A 19,018-nucleotide genomic window follows, 5' to 3' on the forward strand; every position below is an offset into this window, starting at 1 on the left:
AGGTGGATGAAACTGGAGTCTATCATATAGAGTGAAGTAAGCCAGAAAGAAAAACACCAATCAATATACTCACACATATATATGGAATTTAGAAAGATGGTAACAATAACCCTATATGCAAGACAGCAAGAGAGACATGGATGTACTGAACAGTCTTTTGGGCTCTGTGGGAGAAGACGAGGGTGGGATGATATGGGAGAATGGCATGGAAACATGTAAATTATCATATGTGAAACTAATCGCCAGTCCAGTTTTGATGCATGATACAGGGTGCTCGGGGCTGGTGCACTGGGATGACCCAGAGGGATGGGATGGGGAGGGAGTTGGGAGGGGGATTCAGGATGGGGAACAGATGTACACCCATGGTGGATTCAAGTCAATGTATGGCAAAACCAATATAATGTTGTAAAGTAAAATAAAGATATAATTAAAAAAAAGAAAAGAATACTGGAGTCGGTTGCCAAGACCTCCCCTAGTTGATCTTCCAAGATCCAGGAATCAAACCTGCATCTCCTGCATTGCAAGTGGGTTCTTTACCACTGAGCCACCAGGAAAGTCCTGCATTTATATATATATATGTATATATATGTGTATGTATGTATAAATATGTGTGTATAAAATTTTTCAACTTAGACCCAATATAGAAACACCTGATCATTCATAAGTTTATTATTTATTGACTTACTTTGATAGATAAGTGAAGAATAACCACATTATCTTAAGAGGCAAAGCCAGATAATTAACCAATGGCAAAAAGATCTGGAAGAAACCTCTTTAGTTTTCTAGTCATGGAATTGCCATTAATCATTCCAATATGAAATTGATCTTTATAAAAACTTAGAATTAAGTATGCATCTAATTAAAGAGGTTCTTTGGAAACTGCAAATAATATCGTAAATATAAATGAAGTTAGTTTTACCTTATAAGTTTGTGTATACATAAAAAAATTTTGGCAAAGAGTGCTATTTTTATTGAATAAACTGAAAATGTAATATCTTCCAAAGAAGCAGTTATTTATTTTAATTCAGGATATCAGAATTTGATCCTATTTTATGATAAACTTTTCACTTAACTCTGGCTTATGGCAGAAAGTGAAGAGGACCTAAAAAGCCTCTTGATGAAAGTGAAAGATGAGAGTGAAAAAGTTGGCTTAAAGCTTAACATTCAGAAAACTAAGATCATGGCATCTGGTTCCATCACCTCATGGGAAATAGATGGGGAGACAGTGGAAACAGTGTCAGACTTTATTTTTTTGAGCTCCAAAATCACTGCAGATGGTGACTGCAGCCATGAAATTAAAAGACGCTTACTCCTTGGAAGGAAAGTTATGACCAACCGAGACAGCATATTAAAAAGCAGAGACATTACTTTGCCAACAAAGGTCCATCTGGTCAAGGCTATGGTTTTTCCAGTGGTCATGCATGGATGTGAGAATTGGACTATGAAGAAAGCTGAGCTTTTGAACTATGGTGTTGGAGAAGACTCTTGAGAGTCCCTTGGACTGCAAGGAGATCCAACCAGTCCATCCTAAAGGAGATCAGTCCTGGGTGATCATTGGAAGGACTGATGCTGAAGCTGAAACTCCAATACTTTGGCCCCCTCATGCGAAGAGTTGACTCATTGGAAAAGACCCTGATGTTGGGAGGGATTTGGGGCAGGAGGAGAAGGGGACGACAGAGGGTGAGATGGCTGGAGGGCATCACCAACTCGATGGGTATGGGTTTGGGTAGACTCCGGGAGTTTGTGATGGACAGGGAGGCCTGGCGTGCTGCGATTCATGGGGTTGCAAAGAGTCGGAAACGACTGAGTGACTGAACTGAACTGAACCACTTACTTCCAAACAAATTTTTAAGCGTTAATAAACCAGCTAATTTACCACACTAGTTAAACTTTTCTCCTTTAAAAATTATTCGTATTTATACTTAAAAAAAGAACTAAGCATTATATTGGTACCAAATCTCAAAGTTCTTAAATTATCTAGAAAAATAACAATTATATATTAAAATTTACCTATGCCAGTGACATATTTTTCATTTTTTAAAATTCTTCTGTGATGCTTTTCTATATTTTGAAATTATTACTTTGCAATTAATATTTTGCTAATAGTATATACAACCTTTAAGAGGTTAGAAATTGAGTCTAAATTTGAAGTTGTGAAAGTGAAATTCGCTCAGTCGTGTCCGACTCTTTGCGACCCCATGGACTATTTGAAGTTAGCTACCACAGTTATGTTCATCTTAACAATTAAGTATGTGTTTTCTTTGGACAGTACTTATAGGGTAATGGGGAAAAAATCTTCAGTTTAATTTCTGTATTAGGCTTTCCCAAGCTATTCAGTTTGGAACATGATTTTTATACTCACTAGGCCTCTGTCTTTTCATCTGCAAAATGAAGATAGCTTACACAACAGACATAGCTACTATTAAAATTAAATGAGATAATATACACACACTAAAATGTTGCTTAGTAGAAGGAAGGCTGTAAATAATAGCCATTATTATCTTTATCATAATTAATTTTATCATTTTATGCATAATTTATCCTTACAGTTGAATTATTCTATTTCATTTTTGCCAATCATTAAGCGTTTTCTTATTGCATCAAATCCAGTGTGGAACAAGGTAAGACATAAAATAAATTAACTGTTCTAAATGTATGACATACATTTGAAATGTATTTTTCTCTATCACTACAATAACCCATAAAATCAAAAAAATTCAAATAACATGCTAGTTTTTAACACAGTGTCAATATGTTTTTGGTTAACTTATTCAAACACAGACTAAGTAAATGGCATTGTATAGCATTGTATAGCTGACCATTTTCCCTTTTATATACCTTCACAATGAATCATAGGTAGCCAGTTATGAAATAAACACTTTCAAAGCTGTTAAAAAATTGTTTATTTTAGTTATTTATTCCACTATTCCTTCCACTGACACAAAATAGAAGTTGATCATTTTAAGGACATATATCTGAATCTATTGTCACCTAATAATTGTTGGCAGCAGTAATATCTGATAGGGTATACTTTTCTATTGATCTTGTGTCTCTTGTAATTTTTCATATTTTCTATCTTGGCAAAGCTGAATTGTGTAATTGTTCTTGCCTTCCAATAACCTGAAAATTATTATTAATGATCTTGACATTCACAATATTTTTACCTACTACATCATACCAGACAGAGATGGATATGTTAATATTGTCATCAATTCCTTAAGGAGGCTCCATCTGACTGTGAAAATTCAGATACTATTAGAAAACAGTTTGTACTTCTTGAAATTTCATAGAATTCAAGCCCTTTCTTTCCCAGTGCAAAGCTACATGTGTGGCATTTGAGAAGTTTTCATTTGCCACTATATTAAAATATATCTTGCTTCTTCAAACAATATTTGCTTGCTAAAAAATCTATCCTCCATGCTAAAATTACAGTTTTCATCCACGTGAATTTTCCCCCATTTCATGTTCAGCTCTGTATTTGAAACTTTGACCCCATGTATTCTTGAGTGTCAAAGGATGCATGATCATAAAATTTGCTCTGAAATTACAAACTCTGGCAATACTACATGTTTGTTTTCTATTTCAGAATTGTTGACTGATGGAAATGCTAGTTGGCGATTCTCTTTCCTTCACCCATGTTTTCAATGTAATGACCAATATCAATCCCTCTCCCGTTTGAAAACTCTGCTTAAGTTCCTCTCTGTCTCATTCTCAAACATGCCTGCAAGAATTTTGACACTTAGCTCAGAACTTGTCTTTCATAGCATGAACATATTCATCTGACATTCCCCTAACCCCTTTTCCAGATATGTTAGAGGACTCTTCAATTCAATGCTCTGCAACTGGTATAAATGCAGTTTATTTGTCATAATGCATGACTGCTAAGTTGCTTCAGTCGTGTCTGACACTGTGCGACCCTATGGACTATAGCCTGCCAGGCTCCTCTGTCCTCGGGACTCTCCGGGAAAAAATACTGGAGTGGATTACTGTGCCCAACTCCAGGAAATCTTCCCAACCCAAGGATCAAACCCGAGTCTCCTGCTGTTCCTACATTGCAGGCAGATTCTTTAGCGCCTAGCCATTGGGAAAGACCCTTATTTGCATTATAAACAATACTTAATAACTCCTTGCTAAGTGAATAAATAAGTAAATAGATGGTTATTGTATTATAATATGTATTTCTCAACTATAATAGTTTATATACTGTGTCAGAAAAAAATATGCAATTTATTTTTGTATTCCATGCACCTGATACACTGCTTGGAGCTTACTATGGGTTCCAAAAACGTTATTAAATAAACTACATTTGCCTTTTCAGATCTTGAATGTGGCATAAAGTAAACCTCTTTGTCTTTACTACTCCACCTCTACAGACTGTCAATATTTAGGTGCAGGCTTTCTGGGTGATAAAAATGACATCCCCTTAGAGCTAGGTGGGTTTCCCTTTTGGCTCAGCTGGTGAAGAATCTGCTAGCAATGTGGGAGACCTGGGTTCAATCTCTGGTTTGGGAAGATCTCCTGAAGAAGAGAAAGGATACCCACTCCAGTATTCTGACCCAGAGAATTCCATGGACTGTATAGTCCACAGGGTTGCAAAGAATTGCATATGACTGAGGGACTTTCACTTTGACTTAGACTAGATGAAGAGGAAACACAACCAAGAAGGATTTGGAGGACTTAAGTAAGGCCATCCAACCAATGACATAAGGACAGCCTCAGGAAAAGTCTTTGAAATCTTGTAGACATAATGAAACTCTCAGACACTAATTCTTACATACTTATTCTACACATGAACACATGAATGTACACACAGAATCACCTGGAGGTTTTTCTTCTTTTGTTAACAAATCACTTTTTGTGTTTTTGGCTGTAAAAATAGCAAACTACAGATTATAACACAGAGGAATGAAAAAATATCTCATATCACATCACTATTTTGTTGTTCAGTTGCTCTGTCATGTCCAACTATATGAGAACCCATGGACTGCAGCACCCCAGGCTTCCTGTCCTTCACCAGCTCCTGGAGCTTGCACAAACTTATGTCCATTGAGTTGGTGGTGCCTTCCAACCACTCCATCTTCTGTTGTCCGCTTCTCCTCCAGCCTTCAATCTTTCTCAGCATCAGGGTTTTTCCAGTGAGTCAGTTCTTTGCATCAGGTGGCCAAAATATTGGAGCTTCAATTTCATCATCAGTCTTTCCAATGAATAATCAGGACTGATCTCCTTTAGGATGGACTGGTTGGATCTCCTTGCAGTCCAAGAGACTCTCAAGAGTCTTCTCCAACACCACAGGTCAAAAGCATCAATTCTTCAGTATTCAGCTTTCTTTACAGTCCAACTCTCACACCCATACACGACTACTGGAAAAACCATAGCTTTGACTAGACAGATCTTTGTTGGCAAAATAATATCTCTGATTTTTAATATGCAGTCTAGGTTGATCATAGCTTTTCTTCCAAGGAGCAAGCATCTTTTAATTTCTTGGTTGCAGTCACCATGTGTAGTGATTTTGGAGCCCAAGGAAATAAATTCTGTCACTGTTTCCATTGTTTCCCCATCTATTTGACATGAAGTGATGGGACCAGATGCCATGATCTTTATTTTTTGAATGTTGAGTTTTAAGCCAACTTTCTCACTCTCCTCTTTCACCTTCATCAAGTGACTGTTCAGTTCCTCATCACTTTTCTGCCGTAAGAGTGGTGTCATCTGCACATCCGAAGCTACTGATTTCACTATAAGTAGCTATAAATTCCAGATAGTATTTTTCTATGCATAGAAAAAATATATAATATTAAATTAAAACTTACTTGATTTCACCCAAGTGCAAAAGTAAAGTAAAAAGAAATTAGGTAAATTGCAGAATTCTTAAACATGACCTCCTAAAATATACTACTTCCCTGAAGCTTTCTCAAATGTGAAATGATGAAAGACACTGAGATTGAAACACTTCTCATCAGTAACTTTAATTCCAAAGAACAGTTGTTGACTCTCTGCTGTGAAAGGTGAGGGTATTAACATGCTGATTCTTTTTCCCACTTAACTCCATTGTTGTTGTTGTTCAGTCACTCAGTCATGTCCAACTCTGTGCCACCCCAGGGACTGCAGCATGCCAGGCTTCCCTGTCCATCACCAACTCCTGGAGCTTACTCAAACTCATGTCCATTGAGTTGGTGATGCCATCCAACCATCTCTTCCTTTGTCATCCCCTTATCTTCCTGCCTTCAATCTTTCCCATCATCTGGGTCTTTTCTAAAGAGTCAGTTCTTCACATCAGATGGCCAAGGTTTGGAGCTTCCGCATCAGACTTTTCAGTGTATTCAAGATTGATCTCCTTTAGGATTGACTGGTTTGATCTCCTTTGCAGTCCAGGGAACTCTAAAGAGTCTTCTCCAACACCACAGTTCTAAAGCATCAATTCTTTGGTGCTCAGCCTTCTTTATGGTCCAACTCTCACATCCATACATAACTACTGGAAAACTCTTCAGTTTTGTGCACTGCCTCCTTGGGTCTTATCCATTTTATAAACCCTGTTTACAGCATTGTCACTAACTATAGTAGATATTCAGTAAGGATGTGTTGAATGAATAAAGACTTGAATTCTTAAATTAATAACTTAGGTATTATTTGAAAATGTGAATGTTGTAGAGATCACATGCAGACTTTCTGAATAGAAATTTCTTGAACATGAGTCTGAGTATCTGTATTTTTATAAGACTCCTAGGTTTGATCTCTGGGTGAGGAAGATCTTTTGAAGGAGGAAATGGCAACTCACTCCAGTATTCTTGCCTGAAAAACCCCATGGACAGAGGAGCCTGATGGGCTTCAGTCCAAAGTGTCAGACTTGACCGAGCACACACACTGAGTATTTGCCACATTGATACTATATAAGAAAACTTGCTTTTTAAAATTAATTTCTGATCTCCATTTTTGTTGCCATTATCATCTATATTCATGAGAGTTATCTATAGCTTTTCTCTGTATCAGTAATTTGACACACCAATTGATCTGATTTTTTAAACACATCATATCTTTTCATATATGTCATAATCTTTAATTCTGTTTGGTTTTTGTTGTCATTCTTATTGTGATTATTCTTACTGGTGTTTCTCAATTTGTTGTTTTATGTCTAGTTTCTTTTCATTTTTATCTCAGTTATTTTTAAATTAATTTATTTTAATTGGAGGTTAGTTACTTTACAATATTGTAGTGATTTTTACCATACATTCACATGATTCAGCCATGGGTGTACATGTGTTCCCCATCCTGAAATCCCCCTCCCACTTCCTTCCCCATCCCATCCCTCAGGGTCACCCCAGTGCACCAGCCCTGAGCACCCTGTCTCATGCATCAAACCTGGACTGGTGATCTATTTCACATAAGATAATATACATATTTCAATGCTCTCCTCTCAAATCATCCCACCCTTGCATTCTCCCACAGAGTCCAAAAGTCTGTTCTTTACATCTGTGTCTCTTTTTCTGTCTCTCATATAGGGTCATCATTACCATCTTTCTAAATTCTATATATATCTATTAATATACTACTCTATTGGTGTTTTTCTTTCTGACTTACTTCACTCTCATCTTACCCTTGTAAACATTTTTTTTTATTAAATTGAAATTAATTTGTTATTCTGCACTTTAAAACTATAAAGAATTGTTCCTCTGTTTATCTGAGTTTTGTTTATTTCTTGGCCAGCAATAATCTAGCATAAAGGGTATGCATTTAGACTCGAAACTAACTGCCTTTAACCAAATTGTAACTCTACATTTTACTTTCTAATTGACTTTAGCTAAGTTATTTGATTTCTCAACTATCCATTTGAAAGTGAAAGTCAGTAAGGCATGTCTAATTCTTTGGGACCCCATGGACTACACAGTCCATGGAATTCACCCAGGCCATAATACTGGAGTGGTTAGTCATTTCCTTCTCCAGTGGATCTTCTCAATCCAGGGACCGAACCCAGATCTCCCACATTGCAGGCAGATTATTTACCAGCTGAGCCACCAGGGAAGCCCAAGAATACTGGAGTGGCTAATTATCCTTTCCTCCAGTGAATCTTCTGGACCCAGGAATCGAGCTGAGGTCTCCTGCATTTCAGGCAGATTCTTTGCCAGCTGAGCTGCAAGTAATTATCCATTTGCTTCTCTGTAAAATGGGAATTATAGCACTTGTACATACTTCACCACAGTGATGGTGAAGATGAAATGGGTACATTAAAATATATGTAGACTAGTACCTGGAGAAAGTAAAATTGTCTTTCAGAATCTCATTCCTTCAATAACCATTGAAGCATATAAGTAATTTACCCTTTTAAAAAGTTACCACTAGATGATAAGTGGGGAAAATGCAGCATTTAATACTATAAAATATCATAAATAAAAAAAAAGAACAAAATAGAAGTTTCTAGTTAGAAAATTACAACATGGCAAGATTCTCACATCAATTTCTTCCCCTCAGGAAGCTAATTCTATTCTAAAATTCCAAATCCTGAGAACTTTCCTTAATTGACCTAAATCTTCCCAGAAGGAAATTTCCATTCTTTCCTATCATAGTAAAGAAGTGAAATGGGTTAAAATAAAAAACAGGTGAAACCTATTCCCATTAATAGCATCTCAACATTTCCTAGTATCCCCTGCAGTTAGGCAATGACATGTGACTAAGTTCCACTTGAAGGAATATGAGTGATATTGATCTGGACTACTTCAGTCTGGGCTTTTAAAATCTCTGGGCTTTGACAATCTCAAAGAAAATCTTGAGAGACAAAAAGTTGAAGCCAGCAGATTCTCTGCCAACACACATGCCAAAATATTACATAAAATAGGATCTTTTTCTATGACAGTTTTCTTTTTGTTTTAGGAATAGTAGTTTTAATCAGTTATTGTAATTGAATCTATAGTACTGTGTTCCATATTTACTATTTTTTTAATGTTTTTATTTTAATTTGAGGCTAATTACTTTACAATATTGTAGTGGTTTTGCCATACATTGACATGAATCAGCCAGGGTTATACATATGTTCCCCATCCTGAATCCCCCTCCCACCTCCCTCTCCATCCCAACCCTCTGGGTCATCCCAGTGCATCAGCCTGGAGCACCCTGCCTCATACATTGAAACTGGACTGGCGATCAGTTTCATATACAATAACATACATGTTTCAGTGCTATTCCTTCAATCATCCCACCCTCGCCTTCTCCCACAGTGTCCAAAAGACTGTTCAATACATCTGTGTCTCTTTTGCTGTCTTGCATATAGGGTTATTGTTACCATCTTTCTAAATTCCATATATATGCATTAGTATACTGTACTGGTGTTTTTCTTTCTGACTTACTTCACTCTGTATAATGGGCTCCAGTTTCATCCATCTCATTAGAACTGATTCAAATGAATTCTTTTTAAAGGCTGAGTAATATTCCATGGTGTATATGTACCACAGCTTTCTTATCCATTCATCTGCTGATGGGCATCTATGTTGCTTCCATGTCCTGGCTATTATAAACAGTGCTGTGATGAACATTGGGGTGCACGTGTCTCTTTCAGATCTGGTTTCCTGGTGTGTATGCCCATCAGTGGGATTGCTGGGTCATATGGCAGTTCTATTTCCAGTTTTTTTAAAGAATCTCCACACTGTTCTCCATAGTGGCTGTACAAGTTTGCATTCCTGTCAACAGTGTAAGAAGGTTCCTATAGCAAAAATCAACAAAGCTAAAAGCTGGTTCTTTGAGAAGATAAATAAAATTGACAAACCATTAGCCAAACTCATCAAGAAACAAAGGGAGAAGAATCAAATCAACAAAATTAGAAATGAAAATGGAGAAATCAAAACAGACAACACAGAAATACAAAGGATCATAAGAGACTATTATCAGCAACTATATGTCAATAAAATGGACAACTTGGAAGAAATGGACAAATTCTTAGAAAAGTACGAGTTTCCAAAACTGAACCAGGAAGAAATAGAAAATCTTAACAGACCCATCACAAGCACGGAAATTGAAACTGTAATCAGAAATCTTCCAGCAAACAAAACCCAGGACCAGACGGCTTCACAGCTGAATTCTACCAAAAATTTAGAGATGAGTTAACACCTATCCTACACAAACTCTTCCAGAAAATTGCAGAGGAAGGTAAAATTCCAAACTCATTCTATGAGGCCACCATCACCCTAATACCAAAACCAGACAAAGATGCCAAAACAAAATAAAACCACAGGCCAAATTCACAGATGAACATAGATACAAAAATCCTTAACAAAATTCTAGCAAACAGAATCCAACAACATAATAAAAAGATCATACATCATGACCAAGTGGGCTTTATCCCAGGGATGCAAGGATTCTTCAATATCCACAAATCAATCAACATAATACACCACATTAACAAATTGAAAGATAAAAACTATATGATTATCTCAATAGATTCAGAGAAAGCCTTTGACAAAATTCAACATCCATTTATGATATAAACCCTCCAGAAAGCAGGCATAGAAGGAACATACCTCAACATAATAACAGCTATATATGACAAACCCACAGCAAACATTATCCTCAATGGTGAAAAATTGAAAGCATTTCCCCTAAAGTCAGGAATAGGAAAAGGGTGCCCACTCTCACCACTACTATTCAACATAGTTTTGGCCACAGCAATCAGAGCAGAAAAAGAAATAAAAGAAATCCAGACTGGGAAAAAAAGAAGTAAAACTCTCACTGTTCACTGATGACATGATCCTCTACATAGAAAACCCTAAAGACTCCACCAGAAAATCACTAGAGCTAATCAATGAATATAGTAAAGTTGCAGGATATAAAATTAACATACAGAAATCCCTTGCATTCTTATACACTAACAATGAGAAAACAGAAAGAGAAAGTAAGGAAACAATTCCATTCACCATTGCAATGAAAAGAATAAAATACTTAGGAATATATCTACCTAAAGAAACAAAAGACCTATATATAGAAAACTATAAAACACTGATGAAAGAAATAAAAGAAGACACAAATAGATGGAGAAATATACCGTGTTCATGAATCAATATAGTGAAAATGAGTTTACAACCCAAAGTGATCTATAGATTCAATGCAATCCCTATCAAGCTACTAACTGTATTTTTTAGAGAATTAGAACAAATAATTTCACAATTTGTATGGAAATACAAAAACCTCGAATAGCCAAAACAGTCTTGAGAAAGAAGAATGGAACTGGAGGAATCAACCTGCCTGACTTCAGGCTATACTATAAAGCTACAGTCATCAAGACAGTATGGTACTGGCACAAAGACAGAAATATAGATCAATGGAACAAAATTGAAAGCCCAGAGATAAACCCATGCACCTATGGACACCTTCTCTTTGACAAAGGAGGCAAGAATATACAATGGAGAAAAGACAATCTCTTTAACAAGTGGTACTGGGAAAACTGGCCAACCACTTGTAAAAGAATGAAACTAGAACACTATCTAACACCATACACAAAAATAAACTCAAAATGGATTAAAGATCTAAATGTAAGACCAGAAACTATAAAACTCTTAGGGGAAAACATAGGCAAAACACTCTCCGACATAGATCACAGCAGGATCCTCTATGACCCACCTCCCAGAGTAATGGAAATAAAAGCAAAACTAAACAAATGGGACCTAATTAAAGTTAAAAGCTTTTGCACCACGAAGGAAACTATAAGCAAGGTGAAAAGACAGCCTTCAGAATGGGAGAAAATAGTAGTAAACAACACAACTAACAAATAATTAATCTCAAAAATATACAAACAACTCCTGCAGTGCAATTCCAGAAAAGTAAACGACCCAATCAAAACATGTGCCAATGAATGAAACAGACATTTCTCCAAAGAAGACACACAGATGGCTAACAAACACATGAAAAGATGCTCAACATCACTCATTATCAGAGAAATGCAAATCAAAACCAAAATGAGGTACCATTTCACGCCGGTCATAATGACTGCTATTCACAAGTCTACAAACATTAAATACTGGAGAGGGTGTGGAGAAAAGGGAACCCACTTATGACACTTTTATTCAGTTCCAAAAAAATGTATTTTTTGGAATTATTTTGGAAAAAAATATTTTTTTTTCAAAAAAAAACAAAAAAACACATTTCATTGCATTTGAGTGATTTACTAGTTGAACAGTTTTCAGACTGTCATATAGACTACATTAACTTCAGTTCATATGAAATGAAAAAAAAAAAAAATGGTGTTAGTCTTAATTCAGTGAAGTTTCCAGGGTCCCCTTCTGAGGCCTGGGAAGAATGTCATGTAGCAGAAAATCATAAGAAAGCAGGAAAATATGTGTCAAAGGCAGCAATGACAGTGGAAACATTGGGGTGTGCTAATCATACATAATCTTGCATGTTTTATTTTAGATTTTATTGTTGACTTTATGGTGCTGCTGTTCATAGCTATGCCCATATGGACCTTTGTTGGCAAAGTAATGTCTCTACTTTTTAATATGCTGTCTCGGTTTGTCATACTTTTCTTCCAAGGAGCAAGTGCCTTTTAATTTCATGCCTGCAGTTACCATCTGCAGTGATTTTGCAGTCCAAGAAAATAAAGTGTCACTGTTTCCATTGTTTCCCCATCTATTTGCCATGAAGTGATGGGACTGGATGCCAAGATCTTCATTTTTTGAATGTTGAGTTTTAAGACAACTTTTTCACTTTCCTTTTTCACCTTCATTGAGAGCCTCTTTAGTTCCTCTTTCAGTTCAGTTCAGTTGCTCGGTCATGTCCGACTTTGTGACTTCATGGACTGCAGCACGCCAGGCTTCCCTGTCCATCACCAACTCCTGAAGCTGACTCAAACTCATGTCCATTAAGTCGGTGTTGCCATCCAGCCATCTCATCTACTGTCATCTCCTTCTCCTCCTGCCTTCAATCTTTCCCAACATCAGGGTCTTTTCCAATAAGTCAGTTCTTTGGCTCAGGTGGCCAAAATACTGGAGTTTCAGATTCAACATCAGTCCTTCCAATGAATATTCAGGACTGATTTCCTTTAGGATGAACTGGTTGGATCTTCTTGCTGTCCAAAGAACTCTAAAGAATCTTCTCCAACACCACAGTTCAAAAGCATCAATTCTTCAGTTCTCAGCTTTATTTATAGTCCAACTCTCACATCCATACGTGACTACTGGGAAAAAAAAAAAACAAAAAACAAACAAAAAAAAAACACGGAGCTTTGACTAGACGGACCTTTCTTGGCAAAGTAATGTATCTGCTTTTTAATATGCTGTCTAGGTTGGTCATAACTTTCCTGCCAAAGAGCAAGCATCTTTTTATTTCATGGCTACAGTCACCATCTGCAGTAATTTTGAAGCCCCCAAAATAAAGTCTGTCACTGTTTCCACTGTTTCCCCATCTATTTGCCATGAAGTGATGGGACCAGATGCCATGATCTTAGTTTTCTGAATGTTGAGCTTTAAGCCAATTTTTCACTGTCCTCTTTCACTTTCATCAAGAGGATCTTTAGCTCTTCTTCATTTTCTGTCATAGGGTGATGTCATCTGCATATCTGAAGTTATTGATATTTTGCCTGGCAATCTTGATTCCAGCTTGTGCTTTATCCAGTACAGCATTTCTCATGATGTACTCTGCATATAAGTTAAATAAGCAGAGTCACAATATACAGTATTGATGTACTCCTTTTCCTATTTGGAACCAGTCTGTTGTTCCATGTCCAGTTCTAACTGTTTCTTCTTGACCTGCATACAGATTTCTCAGGAGGCAGATCAGGTGGTCTGGTATTCCTATCTTGTTCAGAATTTTCCACAGTTTATTGTTATCCACACAGTCAAAGACTTTGGCAAAGTCAATAAACATAAGCAGAAATTTTTCTTGAACTCTCTTGCTTTTTCAATGATCCAGCAGATGTTGGCAATTTGATCTCTGGTTCTTCTGCCTTTTCTACATCCAGGTTGAACATCTGGAAGTTCATGGTTCACATACTGTTGAAGCCTGGCTTGGAAAATTTTGAGCATTACTTTGCTAGCATTTGAAGTAGTGCAATTATGGTGTTCCTGTTACTTACTTCCATTAAAGTGGATTTCATCTGCATATCTCAGGTTGTTGATATTTCTCCTTGTGATATTGTTTCCAGCTTGTGAGTCATCCATCCATTGTTGACTTTATTTTATGTTTCATGCAGAGAGCAATGGGAAATACCCACGGTTTCAAGAAGGAAACAAAATGAAGTTTATGATAAAAAATTACACTTTTGAGTCAGGCAAACATAAGTAGGAAAGTCAGGTAGGAAATAATTACACATGATATTATAATAAAATCATCACCCACCATTAGAAAATGATCATCCATTTAATAACTACTGTAACTAACAAAGGTTGGAATTGTTTTTTGAAATATTTATGTATTTATTTATTTGGGTCTGCCAAGTCTTAGTTGCTGCACACAGAATCTTCAATCTTTGTTGCAGAATGCAGGATCTTTAGTTGTGGCATGTGGGCTGGAATCTGTTTCAAACTTGTTTAACTCATCATTAACATTTCACTTCACTGAACATGCCTCTAAAATCTGTGGTTCCCACACAGACTCATTCCAATAAACACACTTCTAAGACTGATATCATCCTCCTGCCACCTCTATAAGCGACACAACTTCATGATTAAACTCCATTAATATTGTGCAGTGATTAAAGGAAAGGTGTTTGGAAAGGCCTGAATCATGTAGCTATGATTTTTTTAAACAACTATGTTTATTGTAGAACATTCTTACTGTACCATGAATTATTTTAGCTAAAAACAATAAATGCCTGTGCAAATGATATGGGTTTGCAATTGTTACTTTTACATTAAACACATTTGTAGTGAGTAGTATGAACCAAGTGAGCTGGGAAGGTAAGAGATAGAGACCAACATGAGCAGGACTGCGACCCCCATCCTTTGGAAGTGTTGAGGTAGCTGCTACATAGAAGTGAGGAATATTTATTATTAAGAGTCTCTAAGAAAAAAACAGATCTAAAAAAGATAAGCTTTCATAATTAGTAAGACATATTTAATAGGCAACAGAGGAAGGTACATTCTTAGGGCAAATTCCATATCTCCTCTTTACTTACAAAATAAAGAATGATTTGTCTATAAGACTTCTTCAGTTTTTTGCTCTCCCTCCTTGGGTCTTATCCTTTTAATAAACTCTGTTTACAGCACAATGACTAACTGTAGTAGATATTCAGTAGGGAAGTGTTGAATGATTAAAGACTTGAATTTTTAAATTAATAACTTAGGGTATAATTTGAAATTGTCAGTGTTCTAGAAACCACATGCAGACTTTCTGAACAGAAATTTCTTGAATATGTCTCTGAGTATCTGTAGTTTTACAAGCTTCCTAGGTAACACTTAGGGCTTCCTAGGTTGCTTAGTGGTAAAGAATCCACCTGTTAATGCAGGAGATGTGGGTTTGATCCCTGGTCCAGGAAGAGACACTGAAGATGGAAAAGACAAGTCACTCCAGTGTTCCTGCCTGAGAAATCCCAAGGACAGAGGAGCCTGGTGGACTACAGTCCATGGAGTCTCAAAGAGTTGGACACAACTTAGCAATTGAATAAAAGATAATGTTTAAGTTCAAGCAAGCACTAAACTACAACTGTTTTCTGGCTAGTAACTGCGTTTATCTCCTTTTAAGATTTGTCTTTCATCATCTTAATCTTTTTGCATATTCTACATATTTAAATTTTTCTTGAAACACTCTTTTCCCTTCCTTTGTCTAGCATCATCTTTGCCTGTTTATTCTCTCTCACTTGTTTTGATTTTCTATCTTCTCTGCTCATCTCTAAGTGTTAAAGAACACCAAGGATTGTGGTTGTCTATTCCTATAAGTCTATAGTGTTCCCTGCGTGATATTATCTAGCTCATAATTTTAAATATCATTTGTATGACAATGATTTCAAAATGTATATCTCAGCATTTACTTCTGCTATGTACTTCAGGCTGGTGTTGCAAACTGAGTGACCACTTTAGCATGTGAAGACACTTAAAATTTAACCTGGTAAAACACTATTGATAAAATTTAATAAATTTTCATAACAAAAGAACTCAATAAACTAAGAACAGAAGAAAACTAGCTAAACAAAATAAAAATCTGGGTACAAAGCTCCTATGCTAATATAATTTTCAACTGAGATAGACTGAAAGATTCTGATCTAAACTCCAGAGTAAGGCAAGAATGCCCACTCTTACCACTACTATCCAATATAAGACTAGAAATCCTAGCAAAAACATAGATAAAAAGAATTTTAAAAGTCATCCAGATTGGAAAGAGAGAAGTAAAATTATCTCTATTTATAAATGACATAATCTCAGATTTAAAAAAAAATATTTTTAGATTTAAAAAAAATCTGTTAAAACTTATTAATAGTTTAAGTGAAATTGCAGGATTCACAATCAACACACAAAAATCCACTGTGTTTCTGTACACTAACAATGACTGATCTGAAAAGGACAATTCCATTTATTGGAGAATCAGAAGAATAAAATATTTTGAAATAAACTTAAACAAGGAGGTAAAAGACTTGTACACTGAAAATTACCAACTTTGCTCAAGAAACCAAAAAAAAAAAATTTCACATAAAAGGAAAGATATTTCATGTTTTTGGACTGGATGACAATATTGTTAAAATAATCATGCTACCTAATGTAAATCACAGAACTAATGCAATGAATATTAAAATCTTAATGGTGTTTAGTGTGCAAATGGAAAAAATACAAAATTCATATGTAATTTCAAAGGACTCCGAATAGAGAAACATTCTTGAGAAAGAAAAAAAAAAAAAATGGAGATCTCACATTTCCTGATTTCAAAACATATTACAAGCAACAATTAAGATATTGTGGCATTGGCACAAGATGTATATTTATGCATGCATATGTGTGTGTGTGTGTGTGTGTGTGTGTGTGTGTATGAATCAATGGAACACAACAGAGAGTCCAGAAATAAACCCTTGTATATATAGCCAACTGACTTTTGACAAGTTACTAACCCTACATACAATGGGAAAATGAGTCTTTTTTCAGCAAATGGTGATGGGAATACTGAATATCCACATGCCAAAAAAAAGAGAGAGTGAGAAAGAATTAGTTAGAACTTTAACCTTGGGTTTCTTTCCCAGGTGGCCCTAGTGGTAATAAAGAATCTGCCTGACAATGCAGGAGACCACCAGAAATGCAGGTTCAATTCCTGGGTCAGGAAGATCCCTCAGAGTAAAAATGGCAACCTACTCCAGGATTGTTTTCTGGAAAATTCCAGGGACAGAGGAGCCTGGCAGGGTACAGTCCATGGGGTACAAGGAGTCAGACACGACTGAGCATGCATTCATACACCTAAAGTGAAAGTGAAAGTTCAACTCTTTGCAATCTCATGGACAGTAGCCTGTCAATCTTCTCTGTCCCTGGAATTCTCCAGGCAAGAATACTGGAGTGGTTAGCCATTCCCTTCTCCAGGGGATCTTCCCAACCAGGATCAAATCCAGGTCTCCTGTATTTCAGGAGGATTCTTTACCATCTGAGCTACCAGGAAAACACAAGAATACACCTAAAATTACACTATATACAAAAATTTACTCAAATGTATTAAAGAACTAAAACTATTAAACTCCCTTAAGAAAACATAGGAGAAAGGCTTTAGGACATTGGATTTGACAATGATTCCTTGGATGACACAGAAAGAACACACATCAAAGCAAAAATAGACAAATGGGAATACATCAAACTTGAAAACTTTTTTGTAGCAAAGGAAATTATCAACAGAATGATAATGTAACACATGGATTGGGAAAATATTTTCAAAAAATCTGATAAGGATTTAATATCCAGAATATATAAATGGCTTCAACAATTCAAGAGCATAAAAACAAATAACCTGCTTTTAGGATGAGAAAAGGACGTGAATGGATAATTCTCCAAAGATATGCAAGTTGCCTGTAATTGTATTAGAAGATGCTTAACATGATTAACCATAAAGGAACTGCAAATCAAAACCACAATGTGGTATTACCTCATACCTATTAAGATGTTTACTAACAAAAGAAAAGAAAGTATCTGTGCAAGACTGCTGAGAAACTGAGACACCTGTGCACTGTTGATTGGAATGTAAACTGGTGCAGCCTTTATGGAAAACAGTACCGAGTTTCCTCAAGAAATTGAACATAAATAAAATTATCATATAATTCAGCAATCTCCCATTTGGTATACATGCAAAAAAATTTAAGCAGGATCTTGAAAAGTTTTTTGCTCACCGATGTTCATTACAGCATTATTCAAGATAGCCAAGATGTGTAAGCATGCCAAATCCTCATCAACAGACGAATGGATAAAGAAATTGCGACATATACATACAATGGAACATTATGCAATCTTAAAAAGGATAACCTGTCATGTGATACAGTATTGAGAAACCTCAAGAACATTATGCTATGTGAAATCAGACGGCCACAAAAGGGCAGGCATGCTCTGATTCCACTCATAAGGAGGATGTAAAGTAGAATCTTAGAAAGTAGAAAGGTGGTTGCCAAGGGCTTGTGGGAATGGAATGAGTGATTTATGCTTAATGAGTTTACGGTTTCAGTTCTGAAAGGTTAAAAAGTTCTGGAGATCTGCCATACATCAATGTAAATATACTTAACACTGCTGAATTGTATACTTTAAAGTTGATAGTAAATTTGATGTTATTTGTTTTTCACTGTAGATAAAAATAAACTTATTTAAGGTTTAGTTAATATAACAGAATTAACCAGACAGGTCAAAACACACGATGACAATACTTTTAAAGATAAGATCTTATCAGCACAGGCGGACTGCAAAGGAATGGGCGCTACAGTCTCCACGCCTGCCATCCCCGCTGTGCTGATTGAGGGGACGTGGGGGATGAGAACTGCCGTGTGCCCAGGTACTTTTGACTCTTATTGATTTCATGGACTGTCAGGCTCCTCCTCTGTCCATGAATCTCCCAGGCAAGAATACTGGAGTGGGTTGCCATTTCTTTCTTAGGAGGTTGC

This window comes from Cervus canadensis, chromosome 15 (genome assembly GCF_019320065.1).
Source record: "Cervus canadensis isolate Bull #8, Minnesota chromosome 15, ASM1932006v1, whole genome shotgun sequence".
NCBI lineage: Eukaryota > Metazoa > Chordata > Mammalia > Artiodactyla > Cervidae > Cervus > Cervus canadensis.